The following is a 26,934-nucleotide window of genomic DNA, read 5'->3' as shown; positions in this document are numbered from 1 at the left end:
TGATGAGATTTTTTCCCTTTAATTTTTAAGGACTACATATGGATAAACCATGATTTAATTAACTAGTCCTCTATTATTGAACATTGATTGTATCTAATTTTTCACTTTTATAAATCTCACTGGAATGGAATTTTTGTATACAACTCTCTCTTCTTATTTCTTCTGCGCAGAGTCCTAGTCATGGAATTATGAGGTCAGGGCGTATGAACATTTTAAAGGCTTGTCATATCTGTTGCTCCTTCATGGCTATTGATCAACGTAGAATTTTGAGTGTGGAGTCACCCAGTTGGCTCTGGTTGAGCTATGTGTTCTTAAAATCTCTCAGTGCTTTTGGCTTGGTCTTTTTTGTCAACCAGGCATCCCCCACATTTATGCACTTGGTGGACAATAAATGTAATTAAGAGCTTTATGCCTGTTACATCTCGCCTGTTAGTTTTGGCCCAGCCTGCCGATGCCTCAGCCTCTGATTCAGTCACCGATGTGGGGCCATGCCTTCTGTAACTTTGTTTGGGTCAAGATGGTAATGAGAAGAGGACCCCACAGGGATATCGAATTCTGAAGACTAATTAATAGTTTATTACACATAAATAAACATAAATTACATAAACATTATACATTTAAATAATAAACATTACACATAAATATGCACCAGGCATTATATATAATGTTAACTCACTGAATCATCACAAAATCCCCCAAAAGCCACTTTAAGAGGTAGAAAATGAAATTCAGAGAGGGAGACTCTAACTAGTCACCCTGCTCCAAGTGAGCGGAGCCACGATTCCAGCCCTGGGCTTCGGCTCCAGCCTGCGACCCAAATGGCCAGCCCTGCTCTACAGAAATCCACCAGCAGGTGGCAGTAGTGCTAATGAGCCCAGGAAGTACCCAGGAAGAGATCAGAAATAGCCACAAACCTGCACTTTCTTCATATAAAGTAGCATTGACTCTTATTGACGTGCCTAAAACTAGATTGTTCAATAAAATAAACATTAACCCAGCAGGCACATTCCTCAGGGTAAAAAGATAATAAAGTAAACAGACCTTTGAACGTGGCCCTCTCTAGCCTAGATTTCATCACTGTGATTCCTCAGGGAGAATCTCTGCTTTGAACTCACCTGCACTTGGATGATCCTTCCCGACTTTCCACCCACACTTTGCTGCTCCTGCCCCTGCCTTTCCACCCCTGGCAGAAATCAAGGCTGTGGGGCCATATCCTCAGCCAGGAGATCCTGTCAGAGCCTGGGGCAAGGGTTTTAGAGAGGGGGAACTTGGTGGCCTGTGGAAACCCTTGGGGACTGGGGTAGTCCTATTTTCGGAAAGAATCTTAGACTCATGGCCCAACTACTCGTCCTTCAACCTATCCAACTTGTATGGGAGAATGTGCCTCTTTCTGATCTGCTGCTGCTGCTGCTAAGTCGCTTCAGTCGTGTCCGACTCTGTGTGACCCCATAGACGGCAGCCCGCCAGGCTCCCCCATCCCTGAGATTCTCCAGGCAAGAACACTGGAGTGGTTGCCATTTCCTTCTCCAATGCATGAAAGTGAAAAGTGAAAGTGAAGTCGCTCAGTCTTGTCCGTGGGCTGCAGCCTACCAGGCTCCTCTGTCCATGGCATTTTCCAGGCAAGAGTACTGGAGTGGGGCGCCATTGCCTTCTCCCTTTCTGATCTAGGAGCCCACAAACCCCTCTCATTTCTTCAATCTCCCACTCACAGTTTGAGATTTTTCTGCCTCCTTTAAAAAAAAGAAACAAAAACATTTTATTCTTTCATTTTGGAGTTCCTGAACAAGCAGGAGGGCTTTCCTTGCTGCTTTCCCCCCTTGCCCAGCGGCATCTCTTTCACACCCTTTGTACAAGCACACGTTTGTATTGTCTAACTGCGTCTATCCTTCAACAGAAATAGAACAGCAAAAGGATTTTTTTAACGTTTCACCACATGTGGGTTCTGCCTTAAATGGTCCAGGGTTGACGTCCAAGCCTCCCCCAGCCATGTCCCTTGCTGCAGTCTGACTGCTCCCAGTGCCCAGTCCTCGTGCTTGGGGGAGGGTCTCTCGCAGGCAGACAAATTCCTGACTGTTAAGGACTGCAGGGTGGGGCTGGTGCTGGAGAAGCAGCCATGGGTGGCACTGTAAGCTCCACCCTTTACAAAGTCTGATTTTTAGGGTGCGTCCCTAGTTTTTGAGACTTGGCTTCCTCAGTGCAAAGTGGGCACAAGCATAGCATCTACTCTGCAGAAATGTTGTGTTAGGCACAATAATGCATGTAAAGTGCCTAGCATAGTGCCTGGCACACTGGGCTAAGTGCTTGGTTATGCTGGCTATTGTTCAGTTAAGTAAAGGATGGAAGTAGCTCATGGGATCATGGACCAATACTGCTGATGTGCCTGGAGAGATCAGGCTACACTGTGGTCTGAGTGCTCATTTCCCCCCAGATTGACATGTTGAAATCCTTATGCCCAGCCTGATGGTGTTAGGAGGCCAGGTGTGTGGTTCAGAGGGTGGAGCCCCCCAGGAACGGAATTAGTGCACTTACAAGAGAGACCTCACGGAGCTCTCTCGTCCCTTCTGCCATATGAGGGTCCAGAGAGAAGTTGGCACCCAGAAGAGGGCTCTCGCCACAAGCTGATTCAGTCAGCATTCGACCTTGGACTTTCTAATCTCCAGAACCGTGAGAAATTTCTGGTGCTTATCAGCCACACCATATGTGGTGTGATGTCAGGGCAGTCCGAAAGGACTAAGGCAGGATAGTTCTCTCAAATAACCAGAAGTCTTGCTTCACCAACTTGGATGAAAATAAGAAACTATTTTTTAAGGTCCAAATAAGCAATTCCAAGCTCCCAACATACAACTTGTTAAAAATATCTCCCGTTATTTGTCAGTTACACTTCAGTAGAACTTTAAAAAAATGTGTCCTGTCAATAATGAATCTAGAAATCCTTAGTGGTTCTCGGTCGTGGTCATTTCATGTCTGAGAAGATACAAGAGGCCAGAAGGACCATTCACCATGCGGCCTGTCACCTAGAAACAGCTGTTTCTCAGGGCTGTCTCTGCAGCTTGTGCTCAGCTGGGGCTGGCCTGGGCTCCCATGGCAATGATGTTTTAGAAATAAAGCTCTTTGAACTTTGGGCTTCCCAGGTGGCTGAGCAGTGAGGAATCTGCCTGCAGTGCAGGAGACACGGGTTCGATCCCTGGGTCAGGTAGATCCCCTGGAGAAGAAAATGGCAACCCACTCAGTATTCTTGCCAGGAAAAATCCCATGGGCAGCAGAGCCTGGCAGGCTACAGTCTGTGTGGTCACAGAGAGTCGGACACAACTGAGCACACACACACCTCTTTGAACTTCTCCACACAGATGCTGGTCAGCCGGGGCTAGTTTTCTCCAAGGCTCTGAATCCTTCAAGGGCTGTTTGTGTCCCCTGGAAGCCGGACTTCCTTGCAGCTGCCAGCAAAAGTAAAATGGCATCCAAGGATGCTGTTAAACCCCCTTCACCCCTGCAGCAAGCATCAACTCACTGTCGTCCCCAGAGCTGCTTTCCATCCTCCCCAAAACTCCGAGTTCCAAAAACCCCAGAGGAAGTCCTTCCTCTCCCAGCCCCAAGTTCACAGCAACCCTAGACTCCTCTTCCCAGCAGCGCCTCCCATTTTCTTCAGGAGAAGCTACCATCCTGTTGCTCCTGTATTTGGGTGAGAAAACTGCAGCCTAAGAGAGGCAAGGTGACCACCCAATACACAGAGCTAGTCTGTGGGCAGAGCTCACAAGTCCTGACACAGAACATAGAACTCTTTCCCCAGAGCATAACAGGCCGGAGTTAGAGTGGAGAAATCGGGAGTGGCCAGGGGTCAGGGACAGGTCAGTTAAGACAGGCAATTGTTGACTTTGCAGTTCATGGGGGTAGAAGTGATGAGGGGCCCCAGGCCCACTGAATGTTGTTTTGCGTTTTTGATAGAAAGTTTCCTTAAGAGCTGTGCAATTAGCTGCTTAATGAGTCAAATAGTTTTTTGAGGATTAGAAGGAAATACCCAGTGCTGGCTTATGGGCTATAGGGCTGTTTTACAAACCAAAACCATGAAGTCTGGGGACTGTGAATCCCACTTATTTGCATGTGAGCTGCCATTAATTTGTAGATTGAATTTGGGGCCCTAACAAGGCGCACATAAAGTTAAATTAACTAATTAGTGCTAATGTCTGCAACTGCTCTCAGGACAATTACTCAGTGAGGGAAGTGTGAGAGCCTAAGAATTTTAAGTTAGGCTCTTCTTTTTCTTGGTCAGCTGCGTAAACGCGGGGCTGCAGAAAGCACAGAAATACACGTGAGTATACCACTACCATCCCAGAAGCTGCCGCACGAATGATGGGGTCAATACAGAGTGGTCAGAGACCAGAGAGCCTGTCAGCCCTGAGTTCTCTGTGCTCGAGACACTTCTTCTTATTGAGACCAGGAGCAGCTTGGGATGCCTTCAGGAAAGATGAGGGAATTCCTCCAACTTGCGGTTGCAGGATGGAGCATCCAGGCGCCTGGGAGCCCTTCATCCCAGACGCTTAGAGAAGGAAGCCCTTGCTCAAGGTGCTGGCTTCTCCTTCCACCTTAAGGTTGTGGAGCTCCCAAGTGTGGAACCTGCTGATGCCAGCAGCATCAGCATCACGTGGGAACTTAGAAATCCAGATTATCAGCCTCACTCCAGGCCTACTGAATCACAGGCTGCGCAGGTGGTGGGGGACAGCACTCTCCTGGTGGCTCTGACGCACCTTCAAGTTTAAGAAGTTCCTCCCTAGGGGATCCTGGGATGATAAGCTTCATGGCTAAGAGTGGCCTGCGTTCCAATTCTGGCTTCACAGTGGGTGGGACTAGGGTGAGCTGGGGCACCTACATTAGATTGCACAAAGGCTGGCTCTCTGTGTCTACCCTTACTCCAGCTGCTTCCATTGCCTCACCCCATTCCCAGACCTGTCTTCCCACTGGATGGGTAAGTAACCTTGGATCCTAAAGAACTGAGTTCTGGTTTTGTTGCTCTGAGGTGGACCTAGGAATGTGCATTTTAAGACCTCCCCGGTTATTCTGATGATCAGCCAAATTTGGGCATTACTGGCTTAATATCTATGATCCTGTTTTCTAAACAGGGTGGCAGTATCTGCCCCTTGGGGTCATTATGGAGATTAAATGAAGTAGTGCAGAAAAAGCACTTAGCATCTGTCTAGCATGTGGCGAGTACCAACAATGGTTGTGAGGGAGGATTTGCTGGGTCCCCCTGTGGGGCTCGGAAATGGCCTTGGTGCATCCTCTGTGACCACAGTATACTCAGCCTTTCTCTAGCCTAGACTGGGAGGGGCACCATGGTTAACCCTTCCCTTACCAGAAGTCTGGCCAACCTCCAGAAGAGGGGCTTTGGTCATCCCACACAGTGACAATCCGCAGAGGCCTGGGGTGCTGTGGTGGGCTCTCCACCAAGCCCAGGGAGGAATGTCCATGTTATGTTGAGTTAAGACTTGGGTCAGAATGAAATGAGAGAGGCACAGACATCTTGGATTACCAACTAAGAGCAGATGTGCTTGCCCTCTTGGTCTCATCAAATTCTTCTAAAAACGGTGAGGCAGGCATCATCATTGTCCACCTTGCACAGAAAAAGATACAGAGGTGCAGAGATGTTCACCTGCTCTGAAGCCCAAGCTGGTTACCTTACACAAGTGGTGTTCAAATTGTGCTCTGCACACCCCAAGCCATTGATGTTGCTTTATAGGGCACTATAGGACAAGGAGGGCATCCTCTGGACCAGCTTGGATGTCCCCCACCCACTTCAACTACAGCATAGCTTTTAGCTTGTTTGGACCTTCAGATAGGACTCTGCCAGGATTTCCCAGTTTAAAAAAAAAAAAATTTAAACATGTGTCCCATCCATCTGCTTGAAGACTCCCAGTCAGTATCTGCCCCAGCCGGTCCTGGACCCAGTGCCACAGAACCTGAAAGTGAGGCTGTTTGGGCCTCACCTTTAACTGAAGAATTACTATGAACAATACTAGATGCTTGTGTGAGCATCAGACAGAATTCCCATGCATTTTGAATTTGTAAAGGAAATTTCAAAGAGCTGATTCCACAGCTCTTGGACTCCTCAGGCAGATTAGGGATATGAAAGTAACTCAGGTTAGGGATATGAACTCTATTCCAGGTTAGAGTGTGGGGAGAGAGGGTGACTTGTGAGAGATCACAGATCTTGGAGAGATCTGTTGCCAGGCTGAGTGCCCATCCTACCATTTATTTCATGTCCAACCTAGTAGTAAAGGCTTCCACGGGGCTACTTGGAGAACTTAGAAGCGTGTCAGTTACTGATTGCTACAAAACAAACCACCCCAAAACTAGTGCCTTAAAACAGTAGTCACAGGTTTGTTCACATCTTTACAATTGAGACTGGGCTCAGTGGGGACATCTGTCCATGTTCCACATGGCTTGGTCACCTGGTTGGCAAGTTGGTGCTGGCTGACAGCGGGGAGGTCAGTTGGGGTCATTGTGCAAGCGGCTTGGTTCTCCTCCATGTGGCTGCCTGGGCTTCCTCACAGCATGGATGCTGGGGACCAACAAGGAGGAAGGGGGAACTGCCAGTCTTCCTAAAGCATGGGTTCAGACCTGGCTGAGTCACTCCCAGCTGTGCTGTGGGAACAGTGAAGATTGTGGAAAGAAGTGGATTCCTCACTCTTGTCTGCCTAGGGTCTCATTTTAAGTGAAGAACCCCTTCCTCCCAGAGGGGATTAGCCCTGGGAATGACATTATTTCAAGGAAGTCTGTATGCTGGTCCGCCCCCTCCATATCCCAAGGAATTCCTGCATCAGGTTCAAGTTCTATTTCAACACCATAGCCCCAAGATTCATATAGCAAAGACTCATAAACACAGAAGTAAAGCTTGGGTCCAGACCTTGTTGAACTTTTTAAGTGGCCAGTAAAATCTAGGATTCTTCCGATCATTAGTGCTAGTCACCAGATGTTTATGTTTCATCTCCCAGTTACATCTTTTGCTTTGAAGTTAGGTGTAGGCTTCTGAGGTGGTTTTAAAATATCTAAGTGTTCTTTGATACTGCTCCCTTCAGGAGGTGGAACTTAGCTTTGCCCATATGGTGTGGGCTGGAGTTAACGACTCACTTAGAATAAACAGAGTATTCTGACTTTCAGACAACGTCCTAAAAGGTTTCGTGGCTTCTTCTTGGACTCTCTGTTGACATGTTCATTCCAGGGGAAGCCAGCTACCATGTCATGAGAACGCTCAAGGAGTACTTTAAAGTTTCATGTGGCGAGGACCTGAGGCCCCCTGCCAGCAACCAGTCCTAAGCTGCCAGACATGTTAGTGAGCTGCCTTGCAAACAGACTTTCCGTCCCTGTCAAGCTTCCAAATGCCTGTAGCTTTGTGAGAGGCCTGGGGCCAGAGCCACCCAGCTAATCTGGTCAAGATTCCTGACCCTCGGAAGCTATGTGGGATCATAAATGTTCATTATTTTCAGCTACCAAGTTTTGGGGTTATTTGTTATACAGCAATTGATAACTAATACACTTGTGATTTGCTTTGGCTTATAAAGAATGAACAGAAGTGTCACATGTCATTTTCAGGAAGAAGAAACCTTAAGAACAAGGTACATGCCACTATATTCTTTTTCCAGACAAGGTTCTAGATGGTGGAAGCTTCATCAGGCTGGCTCCGGAGTGAGGACCGTGTGTGAGTCAGGGTCCAGCAGGGGAAAGATGACACAGGCGAAAGGGGAATTAGGAGTTTAATGAGGTATTAATCCACAAAGGAGTGGACAGCCTTAGCAGAAACTGGGGAAGGATGATGAGATGTCCCAGGCCAGCATTACTGCCCCCAAGCCTGAAGGGACAGAGGAGGGAGCAGTTACTAGGATTTGGTGAGAGTTGTAGCTGGAGGAGGGCCCTAGCAGGGTTATAGCTTTCAGTACAGAAATGCCACCACTCCAACTCACAGCCCTGCAAGGAGGGCTCTGGAGGAATGAACACCTGACTTTACCTCCTCCTGGGTCTTCCCCCTGGCCAACACATATGGTTTCAAATATTGGTTTTGCCAGTATTTAAATGACTGTTTATTTATTTTAATGATATGTATTTGACTGCTCCAGGTCTTAGTTGTGGCATGCAGGACCTTTAGTTGCAGCCTGTAGGATCTAGTTCCCCAACCGGAGATCGAACCTGGGCCCTTTGCATTGGGAGCATGGAGTCTTAGTCATTGGACCACCAGGGAAGTCCTTCAGTGAGTCTTTAAAAATGGTACCAAAGGGTTCTATCTGTTAGATATTTAGGGGTACAATTTATAACTTACTCATTTTGATAGTTCAGTGAGTGTTTTTCTTAAAATAGCTGTACTTCTGAGGCTATCCTGAAGTTCTTCTATGGAAGAGGTGGCTAGCATCTGCTTTCGATCCTTTTCCATAAGGAAGTCTTTCTTCCTTGTTTGATGGGGCTTTCCACATGCCTACTGGCCAATCCCTGACCTGCACTCTATGAGGCTTGTTCATGGAGGTTGTGGCCTCTGATTTCAGAACAGTACATCTTTTCCCAAATAATCTTGGGCCTTCTATCCTTCCATACTCACAAATGATGGCCCAGCCCAGTCCTAAGTCCAGCTGGAGGATTTATACAACACCCCTTCCCCAGAGCTGCTTTACCTACCTGTAGGCTTTCAAGATCCAGGAGTCCTAGGCAGAGAAAGGGCCAACTGAGTAGGAAAGAGCTTATAGGATAATTGACTCAACGTGCAAAGTTCTTAGCATGAACTTGCTTTTATAGAGAGCCTGTGCCAGGTCGGCAGCTTCAAACCCTCCTTAGAGCCTCGTTATTCTAGTGACATCAGTCCACCCAGTGTTCACCACCAGGCATCTTCTCCCTAGGACTGCAGGTAGGTCATGGTCATGAATGCTAGAGATTAAAAGATCTTGCTTAAGAAATAATTATCCGCTCTTGCCTAATGTGGTCACTCTTAATGTTTGTATCTGTGTAAAACAGTGGCTAAACAGTAAGTCCAACTTACGTGTGTTCACCACATAATGTCAACTTAAAAAAAACACCTGTCAACCAGAGCTTATATAGACCCTCTTTTCTATATTTTAGAAGAATACACAATGTTCTGTTGTAAGACATTTAACATTGGAAAGAACAGTTCACTAATCTAGACTCTGAAAGCACTGGAAGACAGAGAGAGAAAGAGAAGTCACTCAGTCACGTCCGACTCTTTGTGACCCCATGGAATATAGCCTATCAGGCTCCTCCATCCATGGGATTTTCCAGGCAAGAGTACTGGAGTGGGTTGCCATTTCCTACTCCAGGGGATCTTCCCGACCCAGGGATTGAACCCAGGTCTCCCACATTGCAGGCAGACGCTTTACCGTCTGAGCCACCACGGAAGCACTGACCCAAAATCAAAATTAAAGTAAAAGTGTGTCTGTGGGCATAGGGAGGTCCAAGTCAGCTGGCCCCGAGTTGCTCAGATGGGATAAAAACAGCTCATCTTCCTGGAGCACCAATTCTGTTAGAAGTTTTAAGGGTGGGGGTGAACACATTTTTATCTATAACACATTATGAAACAGACTGTAATTCACATGGACTTTAAATATAAATTGCAAATCTTCAAACACATTTTAGCTTACAGCTGGCCTTTTTGGGCTACAACATCTTCTCACCCACCTCCAGCTCGTATTCACGTGAGGGTGCTTTCGTGGCAAAACTGAAAAAGCACGGGATCTGAAAGCGCCTTGCTGGTGGTAGAGCTCCCCAGATGAGAGAAAGACTCAACTAAGACCAGAAAATAAAATACCCGGACCCCTCTCTTGTCTGTTTACATAAATAATTTCCCCAGGTTGGGAGAGGATATTTTGCTGTGTGCTTTTATTTTTATAGTGAATTAAAAATTTTTTTTTGATGTGAACCATTTTTAAAGGGTTTATTGAATTTGTTACAATGTTGCTTCTGTTTTACGTTTTGTTTTATGGCCACAAGGCATGTGGGATCTTATCTCTCTGACCAGGGATCGAATCCACACCCCCAAGTGTTAGAAGGTGAAGTCTTAACCACTGGAGCCCCAGGGATGTGCTATGTGCTTAGCTGCTCAGCTGTGTCCTACTCTTTTGCAACCCCACGGACTGTAGCCCTCCAAGCTCCACCATCCATGGGGATTCTCCAGGCAAGAATACTGGAGTGGGTAGCCATGTTCTCCTCCAGGGGATCTTCCCAACCCAGTGATTGAACCCAGGTCTCTCATTACAGGCAGATTCTTTACTGTCTTGAGCCACCAGAGAAGCCCTTGGAGCCCCAGGGAAGTACCTTGGTATGTGATTTTATGGCAAATTCTTGGAGAGCCATCCAGGCCAATGAGTTTAACAGGATATCTTTATAAACTGTTTGAAGGTAGTGAGGAATTCGAGCACCCAGTCCCAACTTGTGGCGGGGTGAGCATGAGGGTGTCTTCCCCACACCAACAAGCAATTCTCCTGCACCAGTTGGGTGTCCTGTGATTCAACTCGATTCTGACACTGTCTACCTGGAGACAGGGCCAGCTTCCACAGGTTAAGGGCTCAGTTCCACAAGAGGAACATCACCCCCGCCTCCCTGCTGACATTCTAGTCACAAATTTAGTTTGCATCTGTACTTCTGACCTCCTTCCTATAGACTGGAGGTTCTTATGACCCCCACTTGGGTTCAGTCAATGTGCTAAAGGGGCTCACAGAACTCAGGGAAACATTTTACTTATTATGTTACCAGTTTATTATGAAAGGATAGAACTCAGGAACAATCAGATAGAAGAGATGCACAGGGTAGGCATAGGAAAGGGACCAGAGATTCTCCATCTCCCCCATCTTCATGTGTTCACCAACTCCAAAGCTCTCTGAACCCTGTTCTCCTGAGTTTTTAGGGAGGCTTCGTTACACAAGCAGGATCGGTTAAATCATGGGCCATTGGTGATTGAACTCAGTCTCTAGCCATCAGGGAGTAGGACTGAAACTTTCAACCCTTTACTCACAGGGTTGGCTTCTCCAGTAGCCAGCCCCCCAGCTTTAGGTGCTTTCCAAAAGTTGCCTCATTCACATCAAATCAGTTGTGGTTGAAAGGGACTTACACATAACAAGATATCCACTCCACCGTTATGGCTCTGAAGCAATTTCAGAAACTGAAGATGAAAAACGTAATATTACAAAAAAAGATGCTCTCCATGACTCTTATAGCTCAGAACATTCCAAGGGTTTGGGGACTCTATTCCAGTCTTCAGTGTCCCTCAATACCTGTTACATGAAGATTCACATAAATTTCTGCTTGATTTTAGATCTCAAAAAGAGCTTGCCTCCGCAAAAGGATTAGTATGAATTCTTTGTCTCCTAGGACAATGAAAATTATGTAACTTACTGTGTTTCTTCCTGCTTCGTTGCCAGACAGCTTAGAACCAAATTGCTCAGGTCTTGTAATACGTTCTGCTCTGACGCCAGAGAATGCCTGCTTCCTCTGCCTCTTTCAGATGGACTCTGAGCTCTTTCATCCTTATATGTCAAGTCTTGTTCTGTGTTGCAGTCAGCTAACTTAGGAAGCAAGCAGAGCACAGATTTTAATGTAAATTTTTTTTCAATCGGCATTTAAATGAATGTGATCAATGTACACCAAAATTCAGATGCAAGGCCAAAAATTATAAACACAGACAAAAAGATAAGTCAAGCATTAGAGAGGAACAACTGATGAATATTGTTTTAAAACAGAAAAACCTATATAAATTCATATTGTTATAAATAATACTACAATAAATAACTATGTGCATAATTCTCTGGTTAGTTCTCTACAGTATATTTCTATAGATGAAGTTATTGCCCTAATGACATAACAATTTTCAGTGAAAGGTGCTCAGTCATATCCAACATTTTGTGACCCCATGGACTATACAGTCCATGGAATTCTTCAGGCCAGAATACTGGAGTGGGTAGTCTTTCCCTTCTCCGGGAGATCTTCCCAACCCAAGAATCAAACCCAGGTCTCTCTCACTGCAGGCAAATTCTTAACACAATGAGCCACAATGAGCCTCAGTGGAAGCCCAGCTATTTTCAAGGGCAAGTTAATTTTCTATAGGTATAGGCTACTTGGGGTCACACACAAGGCTGTACAATATCATGGCTGAGACTGTGGACTGCTGCTGCTGCTGCTGTCACTTCAGTCGTGTCTGACTCTGTGCGACCCCATAGATGGCAGCCCACCAGGCTCCTACAGGGTTCAAATTCTGGCTCCCCTACTGAGTATAATTAAAAGCAGGCTATTCATGCTCTAGTTCGCTTTAGAAATAATGGTAAACAGTACTCAGTTCAGTTCAGTTCAGTCTCTCAGTCATGTCTGACTCTTTGCGACCCCATGGAACTGCGGTACGCCATGATTCCCTGCTGCTGCTGCTGCTGCTAAGTCACTTCAGTCCATCTCCAACTCCCGGAGCTTACTCAAACTCATGTCCATTGAGTTGATGCTGCCATCCAACTATCTCATCCTCTGTCGTCCCCTTCTGCTGCCTTCAATCTTTCCCAGCATCAGAGTCTTTTCAAATGAGTCAGTTCTTTGCATCAGGTGGCCAAAGTATTGGAGTTTCAGCTTCAGCATCAGTCCTTCCAATGAACATTCAGGACTGATCTCCTTTAGAATGGACTGGTTGGATCTCCCTGCTGTCCAAGGGACTCTCAAGAGTCCTCTCCAACACCACAGTTCAAAAGCATCAATTCTTCAGCACTCAGCTTTCTTTACAGTCCAACTCTCACATCCATACATGACTGCTGGAAAAACCATAGCTTTGACTAGACGGACCTTTGTTGGCAAAGTAATGTCTCTGCTTTTCAATATGCGTCTAGATTGGTCATAACTTTTCTTCCAAGGAACAAGCATCTTTTAATTTCATGGCTGCAGTCACCATCTGCCGTGATTTTGCAGTGATCTACTCAGCAAAAGGTAAAATAGAAAAGAAGGAGCAAGGATACAATAAGAGCTAGAAAGCATAAAACAGAATGAAAGAAGCAAACCCAAATGAAGCCATTATGAAAATAATTGTAGATGAGTTACTTGCTAGAGTTAAAGAGAGTGGTTCTCAAAATTGGGTCAGGAGTCAAATAAGAGATTGTTCCCTCAACTTCAGCTAACTCTTTCCTGTGAAATTTGGTCACCATGTCCAACTCCTCTGTCACTGCTCTTGTCTTGTAGGTGGTCACTAAATCCAACGGAGTCTCTTCAGCCCTTGTCTTTCTTAACTTCTTGGAAATATTTGACGTTGCAAGCCACACCCTTCCCCTCTATGCAAGCTCTTTCCTCAGCTTCGAGAAGGCTGCGTTTCCTCCCAGTTTTCTTCCTGTCTTATAGGCTTTCCCTTCTAAGTGTCTTTGGCCCATCCCTTCAGTGTTGGCGCTGTTCCTCAGGGTGTGCCCTAGGTACTTTTCTTTCTCCCTCCACATATTCTTTCTATAAGATCACTACTCCCAAAGCTCTGATTATAACCCATATGCTGATGGATCCCAAATCTAGAATTCCAGTCCAGGTCTCAGGAGCAATTCTGAGCTGTAAATCTGTATATCGAATTGCATATTGGCTATTTCCATCTGGGAATTTTGGAGGAACCTCAAATTCAACTTTATCCAACTGAATTCATAATTTTTCTCATTTCTTTCTCCTGATACTAGTAAATGGCACCCCTTGGTTGCTAAAGTCAGAAACCTAGGGTCCGAATTTGACTCCCCTCTCCCTTACCACCACTGATTCAAATGAAACAGTCTCTCCTAAATATTTTCCAGATCCATTTGCTTCTCTGAGTCCTCAGGGTCAACACCCTCTTCTTGCTCACTACCCTTTCTTGCCTGGGTTATTGAAGAGCTTCCTGAATGACTTCCCTACCTTGAGTCAAGCTACACTTCAAACCAATGTCCATTGTGCTCCAGGGTGCTTCCTCCAGAGCAAAAAATTTGACCATGGAACACCCATGCTTAACATCCTTCAGTGACAAGGCCCTTGTCACTGGGTTCAAGGTGACCTTGAAAAAGTTCAAGGTGACCTTGTCACAAGGTGACCTGCCACTGAATTTCTTTTGTCTTGAATGTGCCTTGCTCTTCTTACATTCAGGCCTTTGCACCCATCGTTCTTTCTCCCGAAAAAATTATTTGCAATTCTTTTCTTAGCATACCTCCTCTCATTCTTCAGGTCTCAGATTAAATGGCACTTTCTCAGGAAACTCTAAAGTAGGTTAGGCTTCCTGGCCATGTGCTTCATTATCACCATACAATTTCTCTACCGTTTATCACAAAAGTGTTGCAATTTCTTAATTGTTGATTTCCCCGTTGAGCTGCAAGTTCCAGTGAAGATGGGAACTGTGTCCATCTCTTTCACCACTATGCACCCCAGAATGTGCCCAGTAATAATCATTAGATGCTCAATAAATAGTTACTGACTACATGGACAGATATACAAAAATATGTATATCTTAAGATTGCTCAGAGTGGCAGAAAAACTTGGAAAACGCCTAATTTTCTAACATGAGAGGATTAGTTCAATGAAGTATGATTCTTCATATTTTAAATTTCCCAGTCCAGTTACTAGGAACATTATGGTTTAAAAAAATTTAAGTGATATATGGAAAAATGTTTCTCATATATTGTTAAGTGAAAACCATAGTATTATATGTGTAGATGTCTAGTCTGATCTTCTTCTTACCCTTGTGTTTATGATTTTCCCTTAGCATTCTTTATCTCATGCATCTACCATTCTATTTATTTCATTCTTTTTCTTCTTAGCTTGTTTTCATCCTATGACTATCTGCTCATGTTTTATGAAAGACATCTCTTCTTCCATCTTTTTGAGGGTGCCCAGCAATTTCTCGGCATTTTCTTTCTGTATTCTGTAGAAGTCTACATTTTCAGGGATTTGTCCCTTCCTCTTGTTGTTCAGGGATCAAGAGGTTTGTCCTTCTCTTATTTAGTAGAATTTTTTCGTGGGTTCCATTTTTTTCTCCTTTTACTTACTTGGATTGAATGAAACAATGCCATCAGCTTGGCCCAACACTTTCTGCTTGGAGATAATAGCATCCTTTTCTTAGATCAACAGCTTGAGAGGAGGTTGGTGTGAATGGTTCCCAGTCAAATTCTGAGTTCTAGGGGACTCTAGACAGCTTTGCTCACTAAAGTGACATCTCCTTCAACACCTACCTCCTGGCTCTTTGATTCTGTGACCCTATATGGTATGTAACAACTTCAATTCCTTTTCCACTAAAAGGAAACAGGGCTTCTAGGGAACATGGCTGATTCCAGGTCCGGATGGGAAATATACAAGATAAGCCTAAACAGCTTGTCACACCAGATAGTGAGGATTATACATCAGAAGGATTCAGGAACTAATGTGAAGGGGTTTCCATTGGCCAATGGTGGATAATTTGAGCATAAGTGAGGATAACTGCAATGGATTGAACACTGAAACAATTAAATCCATGCATTCACAATAAACCCTTTCCTGGCAAAGCCCTAGTTGGTCTCTGTGGGAGGATGCTAGAGACCAACTCATTGTTTTTAAAATTAATAAATAAGATAAATTAAGCAGTTATGGTGCCTTTCTTTTTTTGGACTGTATCATGTAGAAGCCAAATTCAGATTGTGGTAAGTTTCTCTTTGTAGAAATATTACAGTTAGTAAATAATGAAGGAAGGATAGAGTTAGAACCATTTTGCAACCTCCAATGTAATAACCGGCCTAGGCTTTGACCATCAACAGCCATCAACATCACAGAGAAGAGATGCAACCAGACAGTAAGGGACCTCTGGGGGAAGAAAGCAGCAGCACCTATAAGGTAGTCTTGCCAAAAAAATCTAACAAACCTGATTAAGCCTCCAGATTCAACTTCCTTTTATAGGAAATTCAGGGGATAGAGGAGCATGCTAAGCATTTCAGCATCACCAACATGAGGATGCAATCATAAAAATCCAGATGGTGGGAAACTGCCTGTTCCCTTCCACAAACAATTTGCCTGGAAAAGGGAAAAAAAAAAAAAAAAAAAAAAAAAAAAAAAAAATATATATATATATATATATATATATACACACACACACACACACACACACATATGAGAAATGGTAAAGGGAAAATATATAGAGACTTAAAAGATAGTATTTTCACCATTTTCAATGTATAGACCTTATTTAAATAATATTACCATCCTTTCTCCAAGGGATCTTCCCAACTCAGGGATCAAACCCAGGTCTCCTGCATTGCAGGCAGATAACTGAGCCACCTGGGAAGCATCTAGTTAGACAAACTATTAAATAAATCAAGACTTCCCTGGTGTTCCAGTGATTAAGACTGTGCTTCCAATGCATGGGGTGCAGGTTCAATCCCTGGTCAGAGAACTAAGATGCCACAGTTTAGTGGCCAAATTTTTTTTTTTTAATCATAAACTTTATGAAACAATTGAAAAATTGAGCACTGACTGGCTTTCTTTTTTTGGGGGGGTATTTCTTTATAATGTTAAGAAATTACATTAACTTTTTGGGAGTGATAATGATATTTTATTAATGTGAAAAAATCTTTATTTTTGCAGATGAAGTGATATGGTGTTTGGAGTCTGTTTCAAAATACATGGAGATAGTGCATGAAATAGAAAAGAAAAAAGTTTGGCCATGAGTTGATAATTGTTGAACTGGGTGATGGGAACACAGAGGATATTATAACATTAGATTATTCTGCTAATTTTGCACATGTGATATTCTCTATAATGAAAATTTTAAAAATTGCAACTATCAAAAAAATTCACTTAATCACCTAGTAAACACTGCCTCTATCCTTAAAGCATGTTAGAATCCTTCCATCTCTCTCGAAACTTGAGTAGATCCCATTCATCACAATTACATTCTTGCACCAGTACTTATGGCTAAAATCAACCCAAGTCAGAACTATCTTGAAAATCTTTTAAATTTCCCACAAAATAAGTAATTAAGTCATCCTCCGGATACTTTGTAGAGTGATTCTTATGAACATGAGCATTTGGGGAAAAAAAAAAAAGAAACTAAAGGAAGACTCAATACTTTGGAATACTTCCTTCATTTGTTTTCCTGAATACCACTTTTTCTTGATTTTCCCTTGATTTTCCTCGCCTTACTAGCCACTTGCACTGTTCCCGTCATCCTCTCCATGTTAGAGTGTCCCAAGGTTCAGTTCTTGAATCTTCCTTTTTTATCTGCCCTAACTTCCTAGTGAATTCATTGACTCAGGGCTTTAATTAATGTCTGAGTGAGTGAAGTAAGTGAAGTCGCTCAGTCGTGTCCGACTCTTTGTGACCCCATGGACTGTAGCCCACCAGGGTCCTCCATCCATGGAGTTTTCTAGGCAAGAGTACTAGAGTGGGTTGCCATTTCCTTCTCCAGGGGATCTTCCCAACCCAGGGATAGAACCCGGGTCTCCCGCATTGCGGGCAGACGCTTTACCGTCTGAGCCACCAGGGAGCCCTTATTAAAGCCTGATAACTCCCATGTTTCCATCTCTAGCCAGAATCAATCCATGAACCCCAGACTCATTTATTGAACTGTCTACTTGATTTACCCACCTGGGCATCTAATAGATATCTCAACAGATTCAAAACAGTATTTTTTTATTATTTATTTTTATTTTATTATGGTCTTTTTTGAAGTGTAGTTGATTTATAGTATTATGTTGGTTTCAAGTGTACAACATAATGATGATGATTACAGTACCAATGACCGTTATTTGTGGTGTTTTTGATGATAGTCATTCTGATCAAGTGATATCTCATTATGATTTGGATTTACATTTCTCTGATGATTAGCAGCGTTGAGCATCTTTTCATGTGCCTGTTGACCAGCTATGTCACCTTTGGAAAAATGTCTATTTAGGTCTTCTGCCCATTAAAAAATATATATATTTCTTTATTTATTTGACTACACTGGGTCTTAGTTGCAGCATGTGAAATCTAGTTCAATGACCAGGGATTGAACCTGGGCCCTCTGCATTGGGAGAGCAGTGTCTTAGCCGCTGGACCACCAGGGAAGTCCTGCCCATTTTTAAATCCAGTTGTTTGGTTTTTTGATATTGAGTTACATGAGTTGTTTATATACTTTAGATACTAACCCCTTATTAGTCATATCATTTGCAAATATGTTCTCCCATTCGGCAAGTTGTCTTTTCATTTTGTCAGCGGTTTCCTTTGGTATGCAAAAGCTTTTAAATTGAACTAAATTTTATTTGTTTATTTTTGCTTTTGTTTCCTTTGCCTTAGGAGACAGATCCAAAAAAAGACTGTTACAATTTATGTCAAAGAGTGTTCTGCCTCTTTTCTTCGAAAAGTTTAATGGTTTCTGGTCTTTAATTCATTTTATCTTTGTATATGGTGTGAGAAAACTTTAATGTCATCTTCTGTATACAGTTGTTTGGTTTTCCCAGCACCACTTATTGAAGAGACTGTCTTTTCTCCATCGTGTATTCTTGCCTCCTTTGCTGTAGGTTAATTGACCACTGGTGTGTGGGTTTATTTCTGGGCTCTCTATTGTGTTGCATTGATCTATGTGTCTGTTTTTGTGCCAGTATATGCTGTTTGATTACTATAGCTTTGTAGTATAATCTGAAGTTAGGGAGCATGATACCTCTAGCTTTGTTCTTTTTTCTGAAGCTTGCTTTGACTGTTCAGGGTCTGTATAAATGTTAGGATTATTTGTTTTGGTTCTGTCACAATTCTTGATTTCTGAACCTTCCCCATCTTATTCCTCCACCAGCGTTCTTCTTTCTTCTTAATGGCACCAGTTGCTCAGGCCAAAAACTCTGGAATTGTCCTTAATCACTCTTTTTTTGCTCCCATATTCATTCTGTCATTAAATCCTATATTTACTCTACCTTTAAAATAAATCCTGAATCCAGTTACTTCTTACCATTTTGCCTGTATTATTTCTATTCTTTTGTAACTGGTGTCCTGGCTTCCAGCCTTGCCCCACAGACCATTTCTTTTTAAACCTAGCAACCATGTGGTCTTACATCCAATCATGTTACTCCTCTTGTCCAAATCTGCCCACCAAGTTCCACCTCACAGTAAAAATCGGTCTTAAACTGATCTACAGAACCCTTCAAGTGACTGTGAAATGGGCTTTACCACATCCCATGAATCAACCACCCCTCTGACCTGCTGTCATACTGTTGTCTGCCTCACCGACTTTGCTTCAGTCCCATCGACTTTACTGCTGTTCTTCAAACACATCAAGCACACTGCCACCCCAAGACTTCTACCTTCTATCACTTCTCTGCTCAAATGTCATATTGTAACCTCCCATCGCACAGACTTACACACCCCTCAGCACTTCCTGGTGGCTTAGATGGTAAAGAATCCACCTGCAATACAGGAAACCCGAGTTTGATCCCTGGGTTGGGAAGATCCCTGGAGAAGGGAATGGCTACCCACTCCAGTATTCTTGCCTGAAGAATTCCATGGACAGAGGAGCCTGATGGGGCTACAGTCCATGGGGTCACAGAGTCAGATATGACTGAAAGACTTAACACTTTTTTTCTTCTCTATAGCACTTGTCTTCTGATAAACTATACAGTTCTTTTTTTTTTTTTTAATTAAAAATAGGAAAAATATTCTCAGACATAAAACTTAAATACAGACAGGTAAATTTGAATACATATAACCTAAAATATTAATCTAAAATAATAAACACAATAAAAGGAAAAAATCAAACTTGTAAAGTTTTGCTTTAAATATAACAACAGAGAGTTGACATTTTAAAAAATATTTGCCAATAGTAAAATAGTAATAACCTTATTTAAAATTGGAAATAAAATATGAATAAATCATTTTGAAGCATTTCTTTTATTTTAAAATTTTTGTTGGAGTATAGCTGATTTACATTTTGTTAGCAAAGTGAATCAGTTATACATACATATATATATATATATATATATATCTCCAGTCTTTTTTAGATTCTTTTCCCATATAGATCATTACAGAGTATCAAGTAGAGTTCCCTGTGCTGTACAGGAGGTCCTTATTAGTTATTTATTTTATTTGTAGTAGTGTTTATATGTCAATCCCAATCTCCTAGTTTAGCCCTCTTACCCCCTAGTAACCATGTGTTTGTTTGCTATGTCTGTAACTCTATTTTTGTTTTATAGATAAGTATATTTGTACCCTTTTTTAAGATTCCACATATAAGTGATATCATATATTTGTCTTTCTATGCCTGAATTACTTCACTCAATATGACAATCTCTAGATCCATCCATATTGCTGCAAGTAATACTCCATTGTGCATATATGTGTATATATATATATATATATATATATATATATAAAGTACATACCATATCTTCTTTATCCATTTCTCTGTTGATGGACAAAAATATGGACCACTTCATGAATTTGCGTGTCATCCTTGTGCAGGAACCATGCTAATCTTCTCTATAATCATTCCAATTTTAGTATGTGACGCTGAAGTGAGCATTACATTTCTTATTTATTTATTATTTGTCTTCTCTACTGGACTGTAAAATCCCTAAGAACTGGAAATCTGCTTTGTTCACGGCTATATTCCTGCTACCTCAAATCATTCTTGGCACATAGAGAGAACCCCCAAATATTAATAGTTGAGTGGATGAATCAGTGAAGGAAGGAATGAGAAGGCGTCTAGTCACAGATGGGTGGGCAGGAAAGCATTTAAGATACTCCTCAAATCAGCTGTGAGTGGGGAACAAGGCAGGGAATTTGGAACTGTTCCTGCTTGTCTCCAGGTTTACTCCATTCTGTTTTGTTATTGAAGCTCTTCAAATGCTGCAGTGTTGTGATACGCTCTGTGGAGAAGCCCATATCTCAAGAAACCAAGGAATCCTCAGACTGCCAGCCATAAGGAGCTGAATCCCATTGACAGCCCCGTGAGTGAGGGAGGAAGTGAATCCTTCCTTGTTGAGCCCAGAGAGACCCAGCTAGGGTCCAGCTAAGCCATGCTTGGACTCTGACCCCCAGGAACTGTGACAAAATAAATGTTTTAAGCCCTTAAGTTTTGTGGTAATTTGCTACACAGCAAATTGGTTAACTAAAGAGCTTGGTTTAGTGACTGGACCAGAAATTCCTTGAAAGCAGTGACTATTCATCGCTTGTCAGATGACTGGTTTTTTTTTTTTAATCCCTGGATGACTTAGAGTTTTAATCTTTTTCTGTGTCTGCATGTATTTTGGGGGAGGGGAAAGCTCTCTCCAGCTGCTGCTAACTTGGCGCTACTTTAAATGTAATGTCTGTATCTCAGCCTTGCTTTCAGTCCTAATACCTCCACCTCATTTATGTGAATCTCCCTGTGGTTGTGATAACACGGACAAGAGTGAAGTTTCCTAAACAAGCAATCACTTTCCACCCTGTCTAGGATGCATAGTTCAAAGAGAGGGATAAGCAGAGAGAGGATTAATTATTATCAGTAACAATGGCCCCTTGATTAGAAATTGGAATGCTGCTCTTCTTAAAGTATTAACCTGTGGCTAACAATCACAGGTTATTGTTACATATCAAGCTGCTTGACTGTTTCCCTCTTGATTTTAAGATGCACTTCCCTAGAGGTGCAGCCCACAGGAAACGATCTTCCTAGTGGACTTTTCTAGAGACACTAAATAATGCTAGTCCCCAGGTTGCCAGCATTTAATCCCTCACTTTGAATCTCAGCCAGAGAATGTGATAAATACAAGGGATTCAACACATCAACTATTGGGTGCAAGCACTTGATTTTTCCTTGTGCACATTTTGATACAGGCAATGCTTATACTGAGACATAGAGAATCCTTTTCATCAGACAGCTGACTGAACCTCAAAGTTAAAATTCCTTATTGTACCAGTCAGAGACTCAGGGAAAGATATTTGGCTCTGCCAAGTCATGTGGTCAGCAGCCAAGCTGACGGGGAAACTAAAAAGCAATCGATGTGAACACTTCCCTATATACCAGCTTCTTCTAGGGGAAAGATGTGAGAGCCCAGGAGAAAGGTGGTTAGGTCAGAATCTTTTCATTCAACCCCACATTCCATATTCAAGAAAGGATTTCTACTCTCTGTGGGGTGTGTTCTAGGGCCCTAGGGATTGGGAGAACACAGCTGTGTGGCTTTTTTTTACTCAAATTTGTATGCTTCTCCAGCAGATGATTGCTAACACTGGCAGGGCTGGACAAGCCTAGTTCTAATTTCTTAAGGCATGCACGCACACACACACACACACACACACACACACACACACACACACACACAAATTAAAGAAGATTTTCTAAGCTGCTTCTGAGGAAGAAGAAAAAAAAACTGGAATTATGCAAGGGTGTCGGGGGTCAGGCTGGAGACCTGAGACATGAGAATGGATTTGTAAGGGGCCCTTCCTTTAGGTGGGGTGGGTAAGTGCAGTTAATATCGGTAACCTCTGAGTTGGGGGAGGCAGCTCTGTGGAGGGATGCTTCCTGATGCTCAGGGAATTCTTGGCAATGAGAGCATTTGGGCTGGTCAGTTTGCAGTGGATCTAAGACTTCATGTAGGTTGAGCCGTCTTTGTTCCTACAGATCCCCTGGAGGAGGGCATGACAACCCACTCCAGTATTATTGGGCTTCCTGGGTTTGATCCCTGGATTGGGAAGATCCCCTGGAGGAGGGCATGGCAACCAACTTCAGTATTCTTGCCTGGAGAATCCCCATGGACAGGGGAGCCTGGCAGGCTACAGTCCATGTGGTCGCAAAGAGTCAGACACGACTGAGTGACTAAGCATAGCACAACGCCCTAGGTTAACATGTAAAGTTTTCCAGAAAGTTTTCCCTTGCTAGTATCTGAAGCCCTGGAAAAACCAAAATCTGTAAATAAATATTTTACTTATTTATTTTTAAGTAGTATCGATGGTCTCTGGAGTTCTCTCTGGGTCCCGATTAGCATTAGATTCATTCCTTCATTTATGCATCCATTGAACACATTTCTTGAGCACCCCCTTCCTGCCGGATGTTGTTCTAGGCTTTGAGGTCACCAGGGTGTGGAAGTCCCATGAGATCTGTGCCTTCATGGAGTTTACTTTTGTGTGGGGATGGCAGGGACCTAGCACTATCCAGAAGAATGAGTCTGCTGGCTCATCAACTTCTGTGGGCAGTTTTATTCCAATAGTCAGCACAGATGTGATTTCCCCAATGGGCAGCTATTCTTGACTACAAACAGCTGTGAATCAGCATGTCAAAAGCCTTCTTAAAGGAATGCAGTCTTGTCTGAGATTGTGGAAGCTCCAGAGAAAAAGGTTTTTGCCCAGGCCTGGGGAGGCTGTGTGTTGGCAAGGGCACCCAAGAGAAACCCTAAAAACACCTAGGGGTGAGTGTAGCTTGACCACCACCCTAATTTTGTCATCAGAGATGTAAAACACCTCTCAACCTACACCCCACTGTCACTCCACCGTCATAGCTGGGTCAGCAGACCTGAGGTCCTCTGAGGTCCTCTGAGAATCAGGACAACAGATAAAAACATCTCATCCACATATTGCGGAAGGGTGCTTTGTGATATGATAGAATGTAAGCAAACTGGCTTGTTCTGAAATGATGTCTGAGAGGAACATGGTTTAAAATGGCAATTCTCAAACCCTCAACAACAGAGCTTCTCACCTCCAGCTGCACATTGACCCAGAGGATTAAATAAATGACCGATGCCTGACCCAATCCCAGCCCAGCTGGGAGCCACTGCCGTAGCCTGCTCTGAACCAGATGCTGGGTGACCTGCTAGAGGGCAAAGGTAAGTTAAACAGGCCACTGGCAGAGGGCCTTCCAAGCTCATCACTAAACTGGTCAATAGATGTACATTTCAAAAGCCAATTTCCAAAAGTTCAAGTCATCTTTCTTGTGGCTAGAAACGTTTAAAATTGTAAAAGCAAATTTTTATTTCCAAAGCAGCTTTGAAGTTTGAATTTTAAAGCTGGCAAGCTGTGCCGTCCTGCAGAAGGGAATATTTTAAATTCCTGGAGAGCATGTCAGAATTTCAAAGGCTAATAATAATAGGTGAAAGCTGACTGATGTCTAGTACCAAGCAGGCCACAAGGTTTAACAGGATCCTAGTCACCAAAAACCTCTGGACCCTCCCTCGGTGTTCTCCATAGAAATAGACAATTATGGATTTGGAAGGCCAGCCCTTACCCGGCACACGAATCTCTGGACCATCTCTGCTGGAAGGAACGTCACTGCTAGAACAAGTTAGAGACAGAAATACCATTTTCTAGAACACTCTGCACCACTTTAATATATCTGGGTTAGTGTAAGAAAGGCATTATCTTTGGGTTGGCCTGAAAGCAGCAGATGTATCTCAACAGTCTCTATGATGGCCGTGTCCACTCCCCAAGTCCTTCTCTAGCCCACATCCTCAGTTTCTCTGACCATTCTGGGTGTAAGATGTCTTCCAAATTCCTCACTACTTGGTTGTTCTCTCAAGTTTGTCAATCTGCTTCTCAAATGATGACAACCAGGACTAAACACAGGGTATGAAATAGCAGGTGCATCAAGTGCTAGGACAAGATTCAGACACAAGACCTCCATGGTCTAGTGCATCTGTAATTACAGGAGGAGGCCGGGCCCAAACTGGGTCAGCATGGGGACTCTGGCATAGTCCCAGATAGACCTGGGAGAGGCACAGATCTTGGGTGACCATAACTGTGTGATCAGAGAAGGATGGACAGAATTTAGCACCAATTTCTAACCAAGGATTACACACAAATGCTAGTCTGTAATTTTAGATCACTCCTTTAATTTTCTTCAGTAAACATCTTGAAAATGTGTGGTCTGCTCTTTGTATTGTCTTTGCATATGGAAAAGAGGGAGGCCCACAGATGGAAAAGAAGGAAAAGCAAGGTAGAAAGTGCTCCCTGTGCTCTGGGCAGGAAGGACCTTGTCGACCTCTGGCATGCAGGCTGAGAAGTCAGAGGCTGTGAAGTCAAACAAAAGTTATTGAGAGGACTGGGTGGGCCCTAAAGCTAATGGAACAATCTGGAAGCAGGGAGGGATTGAGGCAAATAATGGGTACTGGTGTTAGTGCCCTATCCCCTGCCAAGAACAGTGGAAGCTCAGTGTTTCAGGAGAGCATGGAGGAGGCAGAGGTGGCGCCCCAAATATAGTCGCCAAAAGTCACTTTTGTTGGAGAAGGAAGAGGACAGTTATTTCAAGTCCCTTGCACACCTGTTTCTGTCTTGTGCCAGAGAGTCTGGGCTTTAAAGAATGCTTTAAAGAGTGTCTTGTCTTGGAGAGAGACAAGCTCAGGGTGATTTCCAAGGGTAGAAGACCAGAGGCAGCTATGTCCTTCAGAAGGTGAAGGCTGCTTGGAGAGTGGCAGTCTGGAGGTGAGCAAGCACAATGTTTCCTCCTGTCGGAGCCAGAAAGAGGAACTGTAATTAGAAGTGATGTAATCATTATGCTTGCTTTATAGTTTCTGCAGTTGTAATAGTTGGACCTGGAGAGTCTCCCTTTACAGAGAACATGTTCTGTGACTCACCAACAGAGTGCGTTTAATTCAGAAAAAAACCCAGGGCAGGGCCAAAGTCTTAAGCGGTCATATGACTGGGATCATCCTACAGGAGCAGGTACTGAAGATATGTTAACACCAGCCTAGGAGCCACTTTGTCATTTTGTTTAGTCCTAAACATGTCACCACATATAGTAACTACGTAATGAAAGACTTTGTGATTTTTTGGGTAGTTAATGGGTGATGAGGCCACTTTTGATCTGACTTTCTCCTGCTAATTTCATCATCTTCCTGTAAGTAACCTCCTGAAATAACAGAGTTGAGCTGATGAACAATTAACTGCAAGAACTGAAGGTGGGGAACGGGGCGGGGGGGACATTTTCCTTATCTGAAATATCTGAACTCTTTGAGTTCTGACATTGCTTGGCTGACATCCGAAATGATACGACATTGTGGCAGTAGGAAACAAGTACATGCAAAAAACTTCCATGAAAGGATATTTTCCTTTTAGGGCAAAAGCAGCCTATTTTGGGTGCTGTTTCTTTAAACTGAAAGAAGTCAACATTTAGCCTGAATGGATCCTCACAAGCTTCTCTAACAATGCAAACAAAAGACCTAGAGAGATATTAGCCACTATTAGAGTCACTAATAAACGGAGGCACTTCTCTGTGCTATTAGAGAGATATTGCCTAGTAAAATCTACAACATCTCAGATATTCCAGGGAATGTATCATACTCATGTTTTAGAGAAGAAGGAAGCAGGTTTGGAAATGGAATCTGTTGAGATGAATGTCAGCCCATAAGGAATTATGCTGCTTGAAGAGGAATTTAAATGTTCTGAACATGTGCAACTACTCAGTCGTGAAATGTGTTTGTTCATTCACCTATTCATTTATTCACTGACTTAACAGATATTTATTGGGGGTCATCTCTGTGTCCACAGTGGCTCTATGGGTGAGAAGCGGCTCTCTGTAGGGTTCTAACTCTGTAGGAGAGAGACAGTGCGTAGTCACGAGATTCCTCCTGAGATGCAGGCGACAGGATGCTAGTCAGGCACAGGAGCATCACCCTTACGTTTTGTAAGCTCCTGGTAGCCTTCATATTTGGAAACACACTGTTAGGGAGGCGACTGATCTCACCTATGTGGTTGAGACTGGAGCCACATGAACCCATGCTTGCTCAATTTCCCTAATCTTCACAGTGAAATGTACACTTTCCTGGTGGTCCAGTGGCTAAGACTCCACACTCCCAATGCAGGGGGCCCAGGTGTGATTCATGGTAAGGGAACTAGGTCCCACATGCTGCAACCAAAAAAAAAAAAAAGATCCCTTGTGCCACAACTAAGTCCCAATGAAGCCAAATAAAAATAAAGAAAGAAATAAAGAAATGTACATCTTTACTCACTGTGTTATCCTGTTCTCTTGTTTCAAAGAAAGAAGTGTCCAAGGCAGACCTCGCAGCATCTGATCTCTCTCTTCCC

General features: G+C 43.3%; 1 non-coding gene across 1 annotated transcript; it reads right to left on the bottom strand.

The window, feature by feature from the left end:
* Window positions 1-20,361: 20,361 nt before the first annotated feature.
* Window positions 20,362-20,468, bottom strand: LOC136173843 (U6 spliceosomal RNA). Its single transcript, XR_010664322.1, has one exon. It is a non-coding gene; the product is annotated as a U6 spliceosomal RNA (small nuclear RNA).
* Between the last annotated feature and the right edge of the window lie 6,466 nt (window positions 20,469-26,934).

This window comes from Muntiacus reevesi, chromosome 8 (genome assembly GCF_963930625.1).
Source record: "Muntiacus reevesi chromosome 8, mMunRee1.1, whole genome shotgun sequence".
In the NCBI taxonomy this organism is placed as follows: domain Eukaryota; kingdom Metazoa; phylum Chordata; class Mammalia; order Artiodactyla; family Cervidae; genus Muntiacus; species Muntiacus reevesi.
Note: the sequence above shows the minus strand (reverse complement) of the source record. Positions and strands in the feature narration are given on the sequence as shown.